The sequence below is a fragment of the Rhinopithecus bieti genome, unplaced genomic scaffold (genome assembly GCF_001698545.2).
Source record: "Rhinopithecus bieti isolate Rb0 unplaced genomic scaffold, ASM169854v2 scaffold_81659, whole genome shotgun sequence".
Classification (NCBI taxonomy): domain Eukaryota; kingdom Metazoa; phylum Chordata; class Mammalia; order Primates; family Cercopithecidae; genus Rhinopithecus; species Rhinopithecus bieti.
This window is the reverse complement of record NW_016837762.1, coordinates 464,672-482,191: the sequence shown is the minus strand read 5'-3', so window position 1 is coordinate 482,191 and position 17,520 is coordinate 464,672. Positions and strand designations below refer to the sequence as shown.

At 41.1% G+C, this 17,520-nt stretch overlaps 1 protein-coding gene across 1 annotated transcript in view; it reads left to right on the top strand.

The window, feature by feature from the left end:
* LOC108524831 (elongation factor 1-delta-like) overlaps positions 1–17,520 on the top strand; it is a 108,449-nt gene that overhangs the window by 33,634 nt on the left and 57,295 nt on the right. The gene's annotated exons all lie outside the window — the stretch shown is intronic.

The window sequence follows — 17,520 nt, the reverse complement described above, 5'->3', positions numbered from 1 at the left end:
AAAAAAATTATCCAGATGTGGTGGTGCACACCTGTAATCCCAGCTACTTGGGAGGCTGAGGCACGATAATCACTTGAACCCAGGAGGCAAAGGTTGCAGTTAGCCAAAATCCCACCACTACATTCCAGCCTGGGTGACAGAATGATACCTCGTCTCAAAAACAAAACAAACAAACAAAAAATTCAAAATATTCGAAATCCAGTGTGCATTTTACATGTACAGCACATTTCAATTCAATACTTTTCAATTCAGCCATGTTTCATATGCTCAGTAGCACATGTGCTGACCATTACCATGCTGGACTTCAAAGCTCTGAAGCAAAGACACAGGGCCAAGCAGGCAAGAAAACAGCTGAAACAGGTCACCTGGGACCAGTAGCAAACTGCCACTTTCTACATACACAGGGCTGCTCTCAGCCCAGCCAGTTCCTCCTGCCTTAGCCCTAGTGCTGCCAGATTTTCTGAAGCCAGAAATCCGAGTCCTATAGTAAATTTCTTGATATTTAAATGTTAGCAACCAATGTAAACATCATACCATGCTGGCCTTCTGGTGGCCAGTTTGTGGCCTCTGTTCCCAGCAAATTTTAAGCCATATAAGGGTTTCTGACTCATCTAACAAGCTGTATTGGGTTTGGTGAAGGATAATAAAGGATCCCCTTTTTCACAAATACAATGTATTTGAACGTATTTTTAAAGTTATGGAATGGGTTCCACATTAGAATCAACTCAGTGATTGCCCTTGCCACTTTCCTGTGCCCATAGAACCTAGAGCTGGAAAGCTCTGGGATAAAGTACTCCATTGCTGTAGCTCACTTCACCTCTTCCCCGTTTTTTAACGTTCATCCCACCAAAGCTGTTGCTGAGACTCCCTGATGCAATCTTCTTGAAGGCAGGCAGAATCTGTCTTATTCTACACTGTATCTCCAGCACTTGAATGGATGAGTAGGTGATACATAAAACTCAAAGAAGAAGTTTTGCAAAGATTTGGAGAATTTGGAACCCTTGTGTACTGCTGCTGGGAATGTAAAATGGTACAAGCTACTACTATGGAAATACAGTTGGCAGTTCCTTAAAAATTAAAGCTAGGCTGGGCGCAGTGGCTGACGCCTATAATCCCAGTACTTTGAGGCCGTGGTGGGTGGATCATGAGGTCAGGAGATCGAGACCATCCTGGCTAACATGGTGACCCCGTCTCTACTAAAAAATACAAAAAATAAACTGGACGTGGTGGCGGGCGCCTGTAGTCCCAGCTACTCGGGAGGCTGAGGCAGGAGAATGGCATGAACCCGGGTGGCAGAGCTTGCAGTGAGCTGAGATCGCGCCACTGTACTCCAGCCTGGGCGACAGAGCAAGATTCCATCTTAAACAAACAAACAAAATTAAAGCTAGAACTGCCATATGATCTAGCAGTCCTACCTCGGGGTATGTACCCAAAAGAAGTGAAAGCCAGGACATGAAGAGATAGTTGTACACCCGTGTTAATAGCATTAGTCACAGTAACCAAAAGGTGGAAGCAAATCAAGTCTCCACTGACAGATGAATGGATAAACAAAGGCGGACTGTACATAAAATGGAATATTATTTAGCCTTAAGGGAAGGAAATTCTGACGTATGCTACAATGTGGATGAATCTTTTTTTTTTTTTTTGAGACGGAGTCTCGCTCTGTCACCCAGGCTGGAGTGCAGTGGCCAGATCTCAGCTCACTGCAAGCTCCGCTTCCCGGGTTCCCACCATTCTCCTGCCTCAGCCTCCCGAGTAGCTGGGACTACAGGCGCCGCCACCTCGCCCGGCTAGTTTTTTTCTGTATTTTTAGTAGAGACGGGGTTTCACCGTGTTCAGGATGGTCTCGATCTCCTGATCTCGTGATCCGCCCGTCTCGGCCTCCCAAAGTGCTGGGATTACAGGCTTGAGCCACCGCGCCCGGCCGATGTGGATGAATCTTAAAGACATTATACTAAGTGAAAAAAAAATCCAATGCCAAAAGGGCAAATGCTATATAATTCTTCTTTTATTAGATGCCTCTACTAGTCAAATGCATAAAGACAGAAAGTAGAATGATGGTTGTCAGGGGCTGGGAGGAGGAGGAATAGGGAATTATTTTTTAGTGAGTATAGAGTTTCAGTTTTGCAAGAGGAGGAGAGTTCTGTGGATGAGTAGTGGTGATGGTTTCACAACAATGTGAATGTGTTTAATGCCACTGACTTGTATGCTTAAAAGTCGTTAAAATGGTAATTTTATGTTACATATATTTTACCACAATTAAAAATAAATGATGCTTTTTTAAAAACCCAAAAGGTTAAGTGATATATCCAAGGTCACAATATTGTAGTCTGGAGCTTTTAAAACTATCCCAGGCTATTCATAGTATGTTTTGAGGTAGCACAATAATAAAGGAAGGACTTAGAGCTCGGAACCCGTAGACCCATAGCTTCTTGACAAGTCACGTGATATCTTAGTCCCTCAGTTCCCCTACACATTCAGTCCTGTCTTCTGGAACCAACTGACCAGTAAGGTTAACATGATAAAATGAAATATGTATGAGAAAAATATATGTCCTAGATTAAATCTGGGCCAAACTCATCATATGCCAGGGAATTAATGTGTTATTAAGATTAAAAAAAAAAAAACTTTCCAGTAATGTAGGAAATGTGTAAGAGCCTTGTTGAACTGATGCCCCAGCAATATGATTCCCCAGTTCAGTTAAAATGATCAACTGAATATAAAAGTTTGCCTCAGCCACTGAGCAAATTTGTTTCACTTTTCTGTTATCTATATGATGATGATGATTTTATTTCATCGCCTTCCATGTGTGCTGAAATGCCCTAGAAGTCCAATTCTTTTTGTCTTCCTCTCAGGGTAAAGTGAGGTGGGAAGAGAATCCCAAGTGCAACTTTAGCATATCTAGTCTCAAGAGGCAGTACCGCCCCTTGAAGCACAGCATCTTCAGTGACCTTTCCTGGCTTAGTAACTATGTTATTCAAAGTTACCAGATTTCAACAACCAGAGAAAAAGGCACAAGCATTTCCTATTTCCATTGTCTAGAGATTTGCTTTGTTAGGAAAGCAAGACTCTCGGTTTCTGTCACATGGTGTATTAAGTCTTATTGTTGAAGAGGACATTATCTTGAGACCAGGAAAGCAAACAAGATTCTATATTAGCTCTAAATTGTAGATGGCCCAGTTTATCCAGTCTCATGTTTTAAAAAATGAACACAGCTCAATGGCTTGCAAGTTGCTACTTACAGATAGTTTCTTCCCATTGTTTGAGAGCCTTACGTCACATTATGAACTAAAATAAATTCAAGATAGATTAAAAGAGTTACATGCAGAAGAGAAAACCATAAAAATAAAAAAGAGAATATAGGTGAGAAGCAAATGTTAGCTTGAGGAAAGGCTGTCCAGGCATAAAAGCAATGAAAAAAATTGCAAAAGGAAAATAGATACATTTAACTATTGATAAATGAAATTGTATACAAAATTTCTACATGTTAAAAATATAACATGTAAACACAAATTAGTCAAATATTCACAACAAATATGATAGACAAGGGCTAATATATGATATGGCTTGGCTGTGTCCCCACCCAAAATCTCATCTTGAATTATAATAATCTTGAATTATATATAATGTCAAGGGTGGGACCAAGTGGAGATGATTGAATCATGGGAGTGGTTTCCCCCATAGTGTTCTCATGATAGTGAGTGAGTTCCCGTGAGATCTGATGTTTTTAGTAAGGGATTTCCCCCTTCACTCGGCTCTCGTTCTCTCGTCTGCCACCATGTAAGATGAGACTTTGCTCCTCATTCGCCTTCCACAATGATTGTGAGGCTTCCCCAACCACATGGAACTGTGAGTCAATTAAACCTCTTTCCTGGCCAGGCACAGTGGCTCGTGCCTATAATCCCAACACTTTGGGAGGCCAAGGCAGACGGATCACGAGGTCAGGAGTTCGAGACCAGCCTGACCAACATGGTGAAACACCATCTCTACTAAATTATACAAAAAATTAGCTGGGCATGGTGGTGGTGCCTGTAATCTCAGATACTTGGGAGGCTGAAGCAGGAGAATCACTTGAACGCGGGAGGCTGAGGTTGCAGTGAGCCAGGATCGCACCATTGCACTGCAGCCTGGGCGACAGGGCAAGACTCTGTCAAAACAAACAAACAAACAAACAAAAAAACTCTTTCCTGTATAAGTTACCTAGTCTCTGGTATGTCTTTATGTCTTTATTAGTAGCGTGAGAATATGCTAATACAATATATAAATACATCTTTCAAATCAATTTAAAAACCTTATTATCTTATTAAATAATGGCAAGAGACGTGATTAGAGGTATGATTTTTCTTCACAAAGAAGAAATGTAAGTGGCTGACAAATGTGAAATGAGTCATTATTTTTAGTAATTAAAGAAATGCAAACTAAAATAAGATGAATAGGATCAAGACAGTTTCTACTATTAAACTTTTTTGGTTTTTTTATGAGGTAACCCTCAATTCTGGCCAAATTACAGGAGTATAAGGTGATGCAGCCTTTCTGCAAAGTTATTTAGTAACAGGTGCTAAGAACCTTAAATATGTAAAAGTAATGTGTAAAAGTATAAGTAATTGCATTTATAGGAACCTGTCCTTAGAAAATAATTAGAAATGCCAGTACAGATTTATATACCACAGTGTTCACTGCAAAATTATTTGTAGTAGTGAAAAGTTGAAGAGCACCCAAATGAACAACTGTAAGGAGTTATTTATATAAATTATGGTTCATCAATGCTGACATTATTGCTGACATTAAAAATTAGGAGTTTGAAGAATGTTAAAATGGGAATATTTATTAAAATGTGTTCAACGTAAATTTGGCACCTTGTATAATGTGTCATTGTATAAATTTGTAACAATGGTATAGCAATGTTAAATATATGTGTATGCACCGAGAAAAGATTAAATGAAAATCAGCAATGTGTTAGAAACAGTTTTCTCTGTTTCTAACAGAGAATGGCCAGATGACAAGTAATTTTAATTTTCTTTATACTTTTCTGCCTGTTCCAAATTTTCCAGAATAGAAGTATGTTATTTTTATAAATGGAAAGAAAGTTTTTAAAGAACTGTGTTGCTAACAAAACATTTATTATGAACACTCTTCAACTTTCTCCATACATTTTCTCTTGACACTGTCATTCACTTCATAGTTAATGACTCCATTTTTCCTCCATATCTATCAAGTTACCAACTTCTATTGTCTCTTCAGTGTATCCTAGAACTGGCCCTTTCTTTCCCCTCCTACAGTCAGCCCGTAGTTTGGATTAGCTCCTCATTACTCTTGGCCTGTTTGGAAGCCTCTTACTCTCCATTGCTCTCAGTTTTGAATCCTGAACCCGGCCTGGCATGCGTTATTCTCAGTAACGTGCTTCTCACCTAACTTTTCACATTAGCCCTCAGACTCCCTTACACACATCATCCAGACCCTCTCACCCATGTGCTTTCACTTCCCTGTGATGTTCCTGCTACTAGCAATGTCCTTTTTCATTCATTCATTCATTCATTCATTCATTCATTCATTCAACAGACATTTACTGAGCAAATTTCGTGTGCTAGGCACTCTGGGGCACAAAGATGAATTAAACACAAGCCTCTGCCTCCAAGAGGCTCAAAGTCAGCTTGAGGAGACAGACAAATAAACGTTTTGTGTGAGAAGTGTGAGTTATGTTATTAATGTGTTATCCGCTGGTGAAACTGTAATTTGAACCCAAGTCTGTCAGCCTCTAAAACCATGTTGCTTCAAGGTAAGGAAAGAAAAGCAACTGCACTGGTCTGATATGCCTGGCCCCTGGGTATCTGTTGAGGAGCAATAGGAGATGACTCTGCAGAATGGTTGTGTGTGGCATGCTGAGGTATTAAAACTGAATCCTCTTGACAACTAGGATAGCAATAATTAATCATTAATACTCCACACCATGCTCTGTGCTAAGGGCTTTGCACATGCTGACTCAGCTAATCCTCACAATGACTTTATGAGGTAAAACAACTTCATCTTTTCATAGATCAAGAAACTGAGGCACAGAAAGATTAAGTGATTGGCACAGTGTCGCATAGTAATATTTTGTGTGTTTAATTGTCTTGTCTCTGCAAATAGATTGTAAAATATGAAAGGTTAGAGACTGTCATGGGCACTTTTGTATCCCTAGCAGGACTCTATTCATGACCTAGATACACATAATGCACACCCAGTAAATATGAATTGAATTGAATTGAATAGTCTTCATGAAATACTCTTCATTGCTTTGATTATTATCCAGACCTATATTTTGGGGAGGGGAGGAGGAAGGTAGAGAAATTAAGAGACATCTTAATTGGACACTGCATGTCCTTCGGAAACAAATGACATATCCATATTAACTGAACTCACAAAGTAAGTTCTGAACTCAGAGAATCACAGTCTCTCCAAGTTGATAGCCATCATAGCAGTCGCCTTGTTGAAACTCCCACTTGTTTGAAACTGTAACTTGACTGGAAGGCTCTCAGAACATGATTCTGGAATGTGAGGGACTGTAGCTTTTTAAACTCACTTGTTCTAAGCCTGTAACTTGTTTGGGAGAGAGAGTGAGCCCTGGCAGTGAGATTCCAACCTAATAGGGTCACGGTGTGTAGGTTTAAAGGGGATGCTATGCAAATGAGCATTTGCTTCCTGTTTGAGCCCAGAGATAAAACAGGAAGCATAGAGTGCATATTAAATTTTGCATTACGGGAATCGGTCGATTGAGCTGCACAGCCACAATAGGAATCTCACTAAACGCTTGCATGCCTGTGTGCACAAAGAGTGGAATATGTTAAGCCTTTTCTCTTCAGCCCTCACTCCCTCTCCCTTGCTCACACATGCTCACACATGCGGGAGGAGCAAGCTGCCATGAGGTCATATAAGGACACACAGCACTTCTCCTTCCAACCAGAGCATTGCATTTGCTTTAACAGGGCAAGAGGGTGGAGGGGACAGATGAGAGAACAGTGACATTGCACACCCTCTCATCCCATGGCTTTATTGTAGCTTTCTCTGTTACAGCCCTGCCCTCGTCTCACAAACCAAAGTCATTCATAGCCTTTGGGGCTAGGCTGGACAAATGCCTCCTCTGTAGTAATAGTAATCGCAGCTAATTGAGCACGCCTGTCAGGTGTGTGGCTCTGTGTCCTTTCAGCAGGTGGATACTTGTAACCCTTGAGTGATTCATTGTTCCAGGCTGCACTTACCAATTGCAGAAACTAAGGTTCAGAGAAGTTGAGTGAATTGCCTGCGATCACAGAGCCAATCGATGGAGGAGCCCAGACTCAGGTCCAAGCTTCTTGCTCCAAAGCCCAGGCTTTTAGCTTTTGCGCTACATTTTCTTGGTTACAAAACCTCTGCCCTCAAAATTCTCCCTGCCTCCACCTCCAGCCAGAAATCATTTGCCCTTCTTTCAAATTCTCACAGTGCTTTTTCTTTTATGGGGCTCACTGATTTTAACATCTTATTGTTGTCATTTATATAAAGTGTTCACTTTTCCTGTTTGGGTGTGGGGCGGGGGATAGAGACAGAGTCAATTTCTTATTCTTTGGTGTATTTTCCACGGCACCATATTTAATAGTCCTTCAGACAAGGAAAAACCAGATGTTTCTGATCAGATCTGCCCTAAGCACCTGCACCTTGCTAGGAATTTCAGAATGTATAAAACTACCTGTAGAATTTAACTCAGATTTCCTAAAGAAAAGTAAAGACCCAGCTGAGAAAGACCGAATCATGTTTCCCCTAACAATAAGCAAATGACATATCATAGTCCACCTTACACCGACTGTCTCTTCCTTCGTGTCCCCATCCCTTACTGTCCTAGTGTTCTTTAGCGTCCCAGTCTGCTCAGAACTATTCTTGTTTATGGTTCAAATTTGCTGTTCCTTTTCTGCAGGTCTCATTTGTTTTGTGGCAGAGTTGAAGCTTCCTTGGATTCTTGATGGCAGGCTTCTGAGATGCTTTCCTCTCACATTGCTTCAGATTCAGACTTTAAAGAATCTAGTCGTCATTAACTTGCTTTGAAGTTCTTGTATTGTATCAGTTTATACACCACATGGATTTTAAAACCTTCCGTGAGATGACTGCTGCAACTGTTTACTACACCAAGAATACCCCCATCTCTCTGTCTCTCTCTCTCTCTCTCTCTCTCTTTCTCTCTCTCTCTCATTCTGTCTGTGACTCCCTCTTCCCTCTCTGTAAGGCTGCTTCTCTCTAATCTTGTTTCTTGGGCTGTGACAAATGGGAAAGGGTTTAAGTTCATATCCTGATCTAGTTTTTGGCAGAAGAGAGCTGTTTTGAGGATGAACTCAACTCTATCATTCCTCCCACGTTCCACCCATAAACATTTTTCTGGATGTATTGCTCAAGTTTTTTCTGTTTTTCTCTTAATTATGTCATAATCACTCAGTCTAAGCTGTATGGTTACAGTATTTTGTTCATACTTAACCATATATATTTGCTAATAAGTGAATCAGTGGGAAAAACAGGAAGGAAAGAAACTAGAGACTCCAGATTCACTGGGACAAGCAGTGTACCCCTACTCTTCAAGGTACAACCCTAAACAAGCCATCCAGTTATAATACCACCACTGGGCCCCATTCCTGATGAATTCAGTAAATCACAAAGGTGCTCATGCTTGTCTTGAAGTCAGTCTTGATGTTTGTGCTGTTAATGGAGCACAGTCTGCAGCTGGCCCAGATGTTGCTGACACCAGCCCTGCCTCCCTCCATCAGCATAGCAACGATTCTAACAAATCTGTAATGTTGTCCATGCACCTTGGTGCAGAGAGTCACATACTGCTCCCTGAAAGGAAAATGATATGGTTCCTTCTGTATTGTATTTGCTGGAAAAGGCTGGAGACAAAGAAGTTCCCAAAGCCAGGCTGCCTGGGCCCCTTGAATGATAACATTCTTGTTCCTGTGACCGTGTCCTAAGGGAATTGAATGCCCTGACAGTCCCATGGAGATGAGGTTCTGGAAGAACCCCTCAACCCTGCTGGTCCTGGTGTTCCATTACTGCCATGGCTGAAGACAGAGGTCCAGTCCTGCCATTTGTTGAAATTCAAGAAGACTACGGGGAACTGGCACAATAGGGCCACTGCCAACTGCCAATGCCACTTCACTGGCACTACCACCAGACTAGGTCGTGCTGGTTCCCCCAGGCTGCCGTGGTTCCTCAAGGGCAAGAGCTCTGTCACAAGGGCACCAGTGGTCTGGCTATCTCATTTCACCTACACTGTCTGAGAGCATCATCCTGCTCATCCAGCATCAATCTGCCCACCGGCATCTGCCTTGGAACAGATTCTAGAATAAAGCACTTCATGGACCTAGACTAATACACCCTTGAAAGTCTAGCCCTTGGTATAGAGGCACTTCCCCTGGTCCCATCTCCTCCTGCCTTCAGGGGGATTCTTCCCTCAGGCACCTCTGTCCTTTCTTCCATCTAGCCTCTATCGAGGTATGTTAATACATTTGAGAGGGAAGGGACGGGGATTCAGATCACTTTAATTCAAAAAGATCTCTCTGCTTCCAAGTAATCTAGTGGGTGCGACTAGAGGGACAGGAGAAACACTCCACTCAGTTCCTCCTAGGCCTGTGGAGCTCCAAATGTTGGCACATATAAGGGAGGGAGTCCAGCCCCTCCAGTACTCTACAGGGCTGAGCTCAGCTTGTGGGTCCACCCAGATGCACGGTCATGCAAGCCATCGTCTGTTTGCCTGTAAGTGAAGGGCGAAATCCTAGTCATTGAGTTCCACAAGTTTCCTCAAGTACGTTAACTTTTTATTTCTATTCATCTCTTTTAGGAAATTATTTATTCTTGATATAAATTGTTTATAAGTAAATATTTGCAGGAAAAAATATACATATATTTTGAGACAGTCTTGCTGTGTCTCCCAGGCTGGAGAGCAGTGGTACGATCTCAGCTCACTGCAACCTCCACCTCTCGGGTTCAAGCGATTCTCCTGCCTTAGCCTCCTGAGTAGCTGGGACCACAGGTGTGCACCACCACACCCAGCTAATTTTTAGAGACAGGGTTTCATCATGTTGACCAGGCTGGTCTTGAACTCCTGACCTGGAGTGATCTGCTCACCTTGGCCTCCCAAATCCTGGATTACAGACATGAGCCACCATGCCCAGCCAGAAAAATATTTTTAAAATTTCCACATACAATTGGACTTCTATATCCTTGGGTTCCTCATCCGTGGATTCAACCAACCATGAAAAAAAAAGAAAATTATAATATATATATATATACCACACAACACACACAGATATATATACTGTATATACGATATATGCAACTCCCGACTCCTGGGTTCACGTCCATTTTCCTGCCTCAGCCTCCGACTACTGGGATACAGGCGCCTCCACCACACCTGGCTAATTTTTTGTAATTTTTTAGTTGAGACGGGGTTTTCCCACCGTGTTAAGCCAGGATGGTCTCGATCTCCTGACCTTGTGATCTGCCCGTCTCAGCCTCCCAAATGCTGGGATTACAGGCATGAGCCGCCGCACCCAGCCTGAAATCTATTTTTTTTAATGGATGGTTGTTGTTTTGTACTAAACATGTACAGACTTTTTTTTCTTGTCATTACTCCGCTAAACAATCAGTATCACAACTATTAACTAGCATTCACATTGTATTAAATATACATACATTAGAGATGATTTAAAGTGTACAGGAGGAAGTGCGTACGGTTATATGCAGATACCTGCACTTTTTGTATCAGGACTGGAGCATCTGGTTGGATTTTGGTATCTGCAAGGCGGTCCTGGAACCAATCCCTTTTAACTCCCAAGGGATGACTATATATAAAAGATTTTTGATGTAATAAAATTTTTTCTTTTCTTTTTTTTTTTTTTTTGAGACGGAGTCTCGCTCTGTCGCCCAGGCTGGAGTGGCAGTGGCCGGATCTCAGCTCACCGCAAGCTCCGCCTCCCGGGTTCACGCCATTTTCCTGCCTCAGCCCCTGAGTAGCTGGGACTACAAGCGCCCGCACCCTCGCCAGCCTAGTGTTTTGTATTTTTTTTTAGTAGAGACGGGGTTTCCACCGGGCTTAGCCAGGATGTCTCGATCTCCTGACCTTGTGATCTCCCGTATCGGCCTCGCCAAAGTGCTGGATTACAGGCGTTGGAGGCCAGCCGCGCCCGGGCCGATGGTATAAAACTTTTTTTTTTCCAAAGAATGAACAATGTCATAATCTAACTAACACTTAGCCTATATAGTTAATATAATAAATAGAAAAAGTGCTGCAAGCAGTGATTTCCACGTGGTAGATTGTGACTCACTGGTGGGGCATAATCATAATTTTTAATGATATAGAAATAGAATGTAGTGGAACAGGACTGGGGATAGTGGCTCACACCTGTAATCCCAGCACTTTGGGAGGCCGAGGAGGGCAGATCTCTTGAGGTCAGTCAGGAGTTTGAGACCAGCTTGGCCAACATGGTGAAACCCCATCTCTACTAAAAATACAAAAATCAGCTGGGCATGGTGGTGGGCACCTGTAATCCCAGCTAATTGGGAGGCTGAGGCACGAGAATCGCTTGAACCTGGGAGGCAGTGGTTGCAGTGAGCTGAGATCATGCCACTGCACTCCAGCCTGGGTAATAGAGTGAGACTCAGTCTCAAAAAAAAAAAAAAAAAGAATATAGTGGAACAAAATAGAATAGAAAGATGAATGCTTTACACCTAGTATGGCTAAGTGTTATTTCATGAAACTTTTCAGTTGTCTGTTTATGTAAGTCTGTATTTATGTAAATCCATCTGTGCACATACACAGGTCACCCATTTACATGTATCTTGTAGGTCCTGGGGCCCTGTGTAGAAAGCAGGTCTCATCGTGGACCACAGGCAAGCAAAGGTTGAAAGCTGCAGCCTCAGGAGGCTCCTCACGCCCCTGCTACACCATCTCTGTCACTACTTCCTTCAGCCTCTTTATATTCTGCTTCCCTTTCTCTAACTTCCAGATGCATCTTTCTTCCCTTAAAGCCAGTCATGCATTCCAGACTGGTAGTGCCATCTTTGAGCCCTTTGTTTTTTTCATTCTTGCAAGATGACTGAGGGGAAAAACAGAAATAGCGATACACAGACACTAGATAAATGGCATTTTATCATTCCCACTTGAATATCATATTAAAAATAATTCCTGTTGCTATTTCAAGATGTTGCTCAATTTAAAGTGGTATTTCTGCTGTTCAAAATGCATGCCTGTAGCAGTGCATAATGCATGCTAGTGCTTTGGTACATTGCCCTGCCTGAGTGAGTTTTGCAGATAGTTGTTTGGCTACATATTCCTTGAGGCCGGTCAACCTGGAGAGGCCTAAAAATGCTTAGGAGTGTCGCAGAATGGCCCCCTTCCTTTTTTTTTTTTTTTTTTTTTTTACTGCTGAACTCCTTTTTTGGAGGTGCCAGTGAACAAACCATCAAATGTTTGTAAAATGAGGAAATGGTTAAATTTTCTGCTAAGCACCAGGCACTCAAGAGTGTGATTCTGCTTTTAGCCACTGGTGGCATGCACAAATGAGAGGCTATGAGGCCTTCTCCTATAGATGCCAACCCTGCTATCGGTGCCTAGTGCATTTGGAGAACATTACTATCAGATACAGTAGTTCATTTCCTTAAGACAGAACTCAGAGTTGAAAGGAGGTCAAACGAAAAGGAATGCAGCAGTGCCAGGTTTCCAGCCCTTTCCTATGTGCTTAAATATTAATAGACACTTGGCCTAAAAGCTTGTGTAGCTTTGTAATTCCTCAGGATAGTGGCAGGGCTTTGGGTTGGATATGCATTCTTAATTCCCCATTGGCTTGTCTTTGGTTACTCAGCATGTTTCTGTGTCCTGAGACAATACTGTGACAAATGAGTGTAGTCTAACAGGCAGAAGCAGGTGAAGATGAATCTCTTATGAACCATATTTCTTGTGAAGTCTTCTGATCTACGTAAAATATAAAAGGAAGATAATACATTTCTAAGACACCTTCCATACCTTTGCTCATGGAATTGAACAGAACTCTATTTAGCTGGGAATTGAAGGAGGTATAGGCTTTGTGTTTTTAATGCATCAAAAGTGTTGTTTATCTGAAAGTAAAGATTGATACAAAAACATGCCCAAAGCAAATTAACGAAAGAGGGGCTTATTTTCAGGGGAAGGTGAGGCAGAAGGCTTGGGTTCTGTGCTCTGTATCAGCCAGATGACCTTAGTCTGGCCACTAGCCTCTCTGAGGCACAATTTCTGCATCTATAAAGTGTCGTACAAAGCAGCTCTGAGTATACTGTGAAATGCACACATGGAAAGGCTCTGGACTCTGAGCACCATGTCACTGACTTATTATTGTCCCATTAACAAAGTTATATAACCAATATCATTTAACATGGAAGGCCATCCTGCTCTTTCACTGTCTATCACATGGGTCTCTATGATTAATAGCACAGAAAACTGTAAAATTGCATGTTGTGCTGTCAGGCCTCTCACTTGCTCATTTGAGACTTTGTAGTGCCTAGCACAGGAACAGCCTGTAAATTAGCTTTGCTAATCTTAGGCACATATCAATTATTCACCAGCCAGGCTCCTCTTGTACCTTATCTTATAGAATTCATTGGCAATATTGCACCACATTTCTAAATCTTAATCTGAAACTGATACATTAATACTAGGTTTCAGTGGCCTTAGATAATTCTGCATGTCAGCCGATTCTGAAAATTTTTTTTTCTTTTTCCCTTACTTATGTGAAACTCTATATGAAGGTTAAGAAACAAACTGCTGGCTGTTATTTTCTACTTTTCAGTATCATTATGAGATCAGACATCTGACATATCAGCCATTTAGGTTTTGAGAGAGAACATAGAAGCAAGAGTTTCTGCTTAAATTTATTTTAAACACCATGTTGTTTGCAGTGTTTAATAAAATAGTATAAAATGTGTTCACTGTTCTTTTCAAATATATGTAATTCAAAATTACACATATTATAGTTATTTTCATTGCATAAGGAGAAAATTATATACAGTCTCAATATCTGTTGTTTTCATATGTAAAGCATAATTAATTATGTTGTCTATGCCTGTGAGAAAACATAATATGAACATAAGAAATTCATCCTATTTATATATTTTTTTAATTAAAAAAAATTTTAAATCATGGATGCAAGCAAAAGAACCACTTAATGTCATTAATGGGCCCTCCTGACAGGATAGATAATTGTCCTTGGAGCACCTCAGATAAATGATTTGATGGTTCCTGGAGAGAATCTAGATAGCTCAGAAAAGGAACAGAGACTGCAGTTATGATATTAGCAGTATTAATGAGCATGTGTGTGTTATCCTTGGGGTGATTGGGTGCCCCATGGTTCATTCAGTATCTGCTGAATGACTTCTACTCTGTAGTTGTGAAAATTAGATAGTGGATGATTTCTCATGAGAAAGATAACATTCTTACAAAGATCTCAGTACAGTGCCATTTGACATGCTCTGTGTTTATCAGTGTGTCCGAAGATGGGCTCATGAGTGCTGCCCATCAGTGATACTGCTTCTGATTGGCCTAGGTGGGGGAGAGAGGAAGTGAACTATAGTAAGGGGCTTTCATAGCCTGTGTAATCAGGTGTTAGAGTTAGTGACATTTTAAAAAACCTAAGGTTTAAGTATATCAAGGATCCAATGAAGAGGCCAGAGACGGTGACTCACGCCTGTAATCTCAGCACTTTGGGAGGCTGAGGTGGGCAGATCATGAGGTCAGGAGTTCGAGACCAGCCTGGCCAACATGGTGAAACCCCATCTCTACTAAAAATACAAAAATTAGCTGGGCTTGGTGGTGCATGCCTATAGTCCCAGCTACTCAGGAGGCTAAGGCAGGAGAATCGCTTGAGCCCAGAAGGTGGAGGTTGTAGTGAGCTGAGATTGCACCACTTCACTCCAGCCTGGGCGATAGAACGAGACTCCGTCAAAAAAATAATAAAATAATAATAAAATAATAAAAAGGATCCAGTGAAGGAAGTCAACAGTATCATAAACAGTATTATGCTTGAACAACATGCAACATGGAACATTTTGCTCACTTCTGGACATTTTCAGAATGGCAAATATATTCTAAAGGTGCATCTTCAGTTTCTTGTTAGGATATCACTGAGCAGTTTTCACTCTGCCTTTGGTGAGATTATGTTGTGTTAAATAAAATATTCTGAAACATTCTACTAATTTTCATGAATAACTGGATGTTGTTTTGACAATATTTGTCCAAATCTTTTTACTTCTTCTGAAGAAGATTTTCATGGTAAGAAATATTAATTTGTTCAGTAAATTTTATTCAGCATCTTTTTAAGCTAAGCACTGTGTTAGGGCTGGGGATACTGGTCACAGTGTCTAGAAAAGTGCTTGTTACATAGAAGATTATTGATATTTAGTGAATAATTGCATAAAAGATGGATAAAATACATCCTTGAGGAACTTGACAAACTCATAATCTAATAGCTGGCTCAGTAGATAAGAGAAAAAGACATTTGAATAAAAAAATTACAATGAAGCAGAAGTAAGGGCTAATAGATATCAAAAAGTACTATAAGAGGGAGTAGCAAATGAAAATACCTCCAAAAGATATTAAAGTCAAGTGATAGATTTTATTGGCATTTACATTTACAAAAATTTGCTTCAAGGGTACTCAAAGTTATAGCAAATTATATTTGCAGGGAAAAAAATAAAATGAGGTATATTCAGTGTGATTTTTTTCCCAGAAACAACACTAGAATAGGAATTTGCATTTCTATGCAAAGTCTTAATTCCCAGTAGTTTTTCAAATAATGGACAGAAGCACCATGTTAAATCAACCATTTAGCCACCATAAATTATAGACCTTTTTGTTGTGCAGATTGAGCTTCCTGCTATATCAAATTACATTAAATATGGCGTGGTATTACCCTCAGTTCTCACCTTTATCATCCTTGCTATACTTCACAGCAAGTACTCAAAAGGTCGGATAACTCTTTTTTTTTTTTTTTTTTTTTTTTTTTTGAGACGGAGTCTTGCTGTGTCGCCTGGGCTGGAGTGCAGTGGCCAGATCTCAGCTCACTGCAAGCTCCGCTGCCTCCCGTGTTCACGCCATTCTCTCGCCTCAGCCTCCCAAGTAGCTGGGACTACAGGCTCCCGCCACCTTGCCCAGCTAGTTTTTTTTGTATTTTTTAGTAGAGACGGAGTTTCACCATGTTAGCCAGGATGGTCTCGATCTCCTGACCTTGTGATCCACCCGTCTCGGCCTCCCAAAGTGCTGGGATTACAGGCTTGAGCCACCGCGCCTGGCCAAGGTCGGATAACTCATAGGGAGATAGAATTGAGATTAAGTTGTGATAGGCATCTTCGAGGGAGTTTTTGTAAATGCTAGGGTTCCTTGATGGCTTCTTTGAGGAACTCACATAGAATATATTTTATTCTTTGCTTTATTTCTCATTTTGAATTGTTTTGAAGCAGGTCTACACTTTAGAAACCTAGTATTGATCTTTCAGTATTTGAAGACAAATCCTTCTATGGGCAACATCTCATCTATAACAGCAGTTTCACCTTGAATTCTAATAACATTCAGTATAATTGTATATTTCAGACCAGCATAAAGGACCAGTATAATTGCATATTTAAGTTTTACTATTTGTGCCTTATTTGTCACAGCATTGCTCCCTACTGTTAAGTTCTTTGGTTCCAGGTGCCTAGTATGATTAATTTAAACAGGCCTGGGTTTGAGACTGGATCCGTGTGTACCAGCTGTGTGACTTTGCACAGTTTACCTAACCTCTTTTGAGAAGGAACCCCAATATTCCTACCTGTAAAATGAAAATAACAAGGTTTTTGTGGGGACTAAAGGAACTAACTGATCCTCATGATATTCGTAGTACAGTGTCTTGCACATGTTGTGCGCTTAGTGTTAGTGATAATAGAGCAAGCCCCTGGAGCTGCAGTGTGCTGCCTGCACAGCTCACTATGGCTGCGGGGATTAGCTACTGCATTTTTCTTTGGGAAAAAGTGATCTGAGATCCAGGCACTTGGTTTATCTAAGGCTTTTAGATTGTGACTTTAAGTTGGAGTTATAAATGATTAGAAACTTGGGAAAAGAAATTAGAGATGTGCAGGGGTGGGAGAGATCTCTCGGAACTGGATCAATCAGAGAAACATCCTTAAAGATTTGATATTTGAAGAATGGGCAGGAGAAAGGGTATCCAAGTTAGGGAAAATGTTTTGTGCTTACTCGAGTCAAGGTTTAAATGGAATTCAGTGCTGAGCTTGAAGAAAAGGTGTCTTTGTGTCATTTTGACTGGAAGAAAATCAGAAGGCAACCAACTTCTTAGAATTACATTTTAAGAATGGATTACAATCTTGTTAGGAAGGTTCTTCCCTATCCCCAGCCCCTATGACCCTGAGTTCTGAAAGTCTCACTGTTCATCAGGTGCACATCTGAAATGACACTGTCCACCAAGTGAGGCCCATAAACCCTAGTCCTTGTCTGTGTCCCCATGGAGG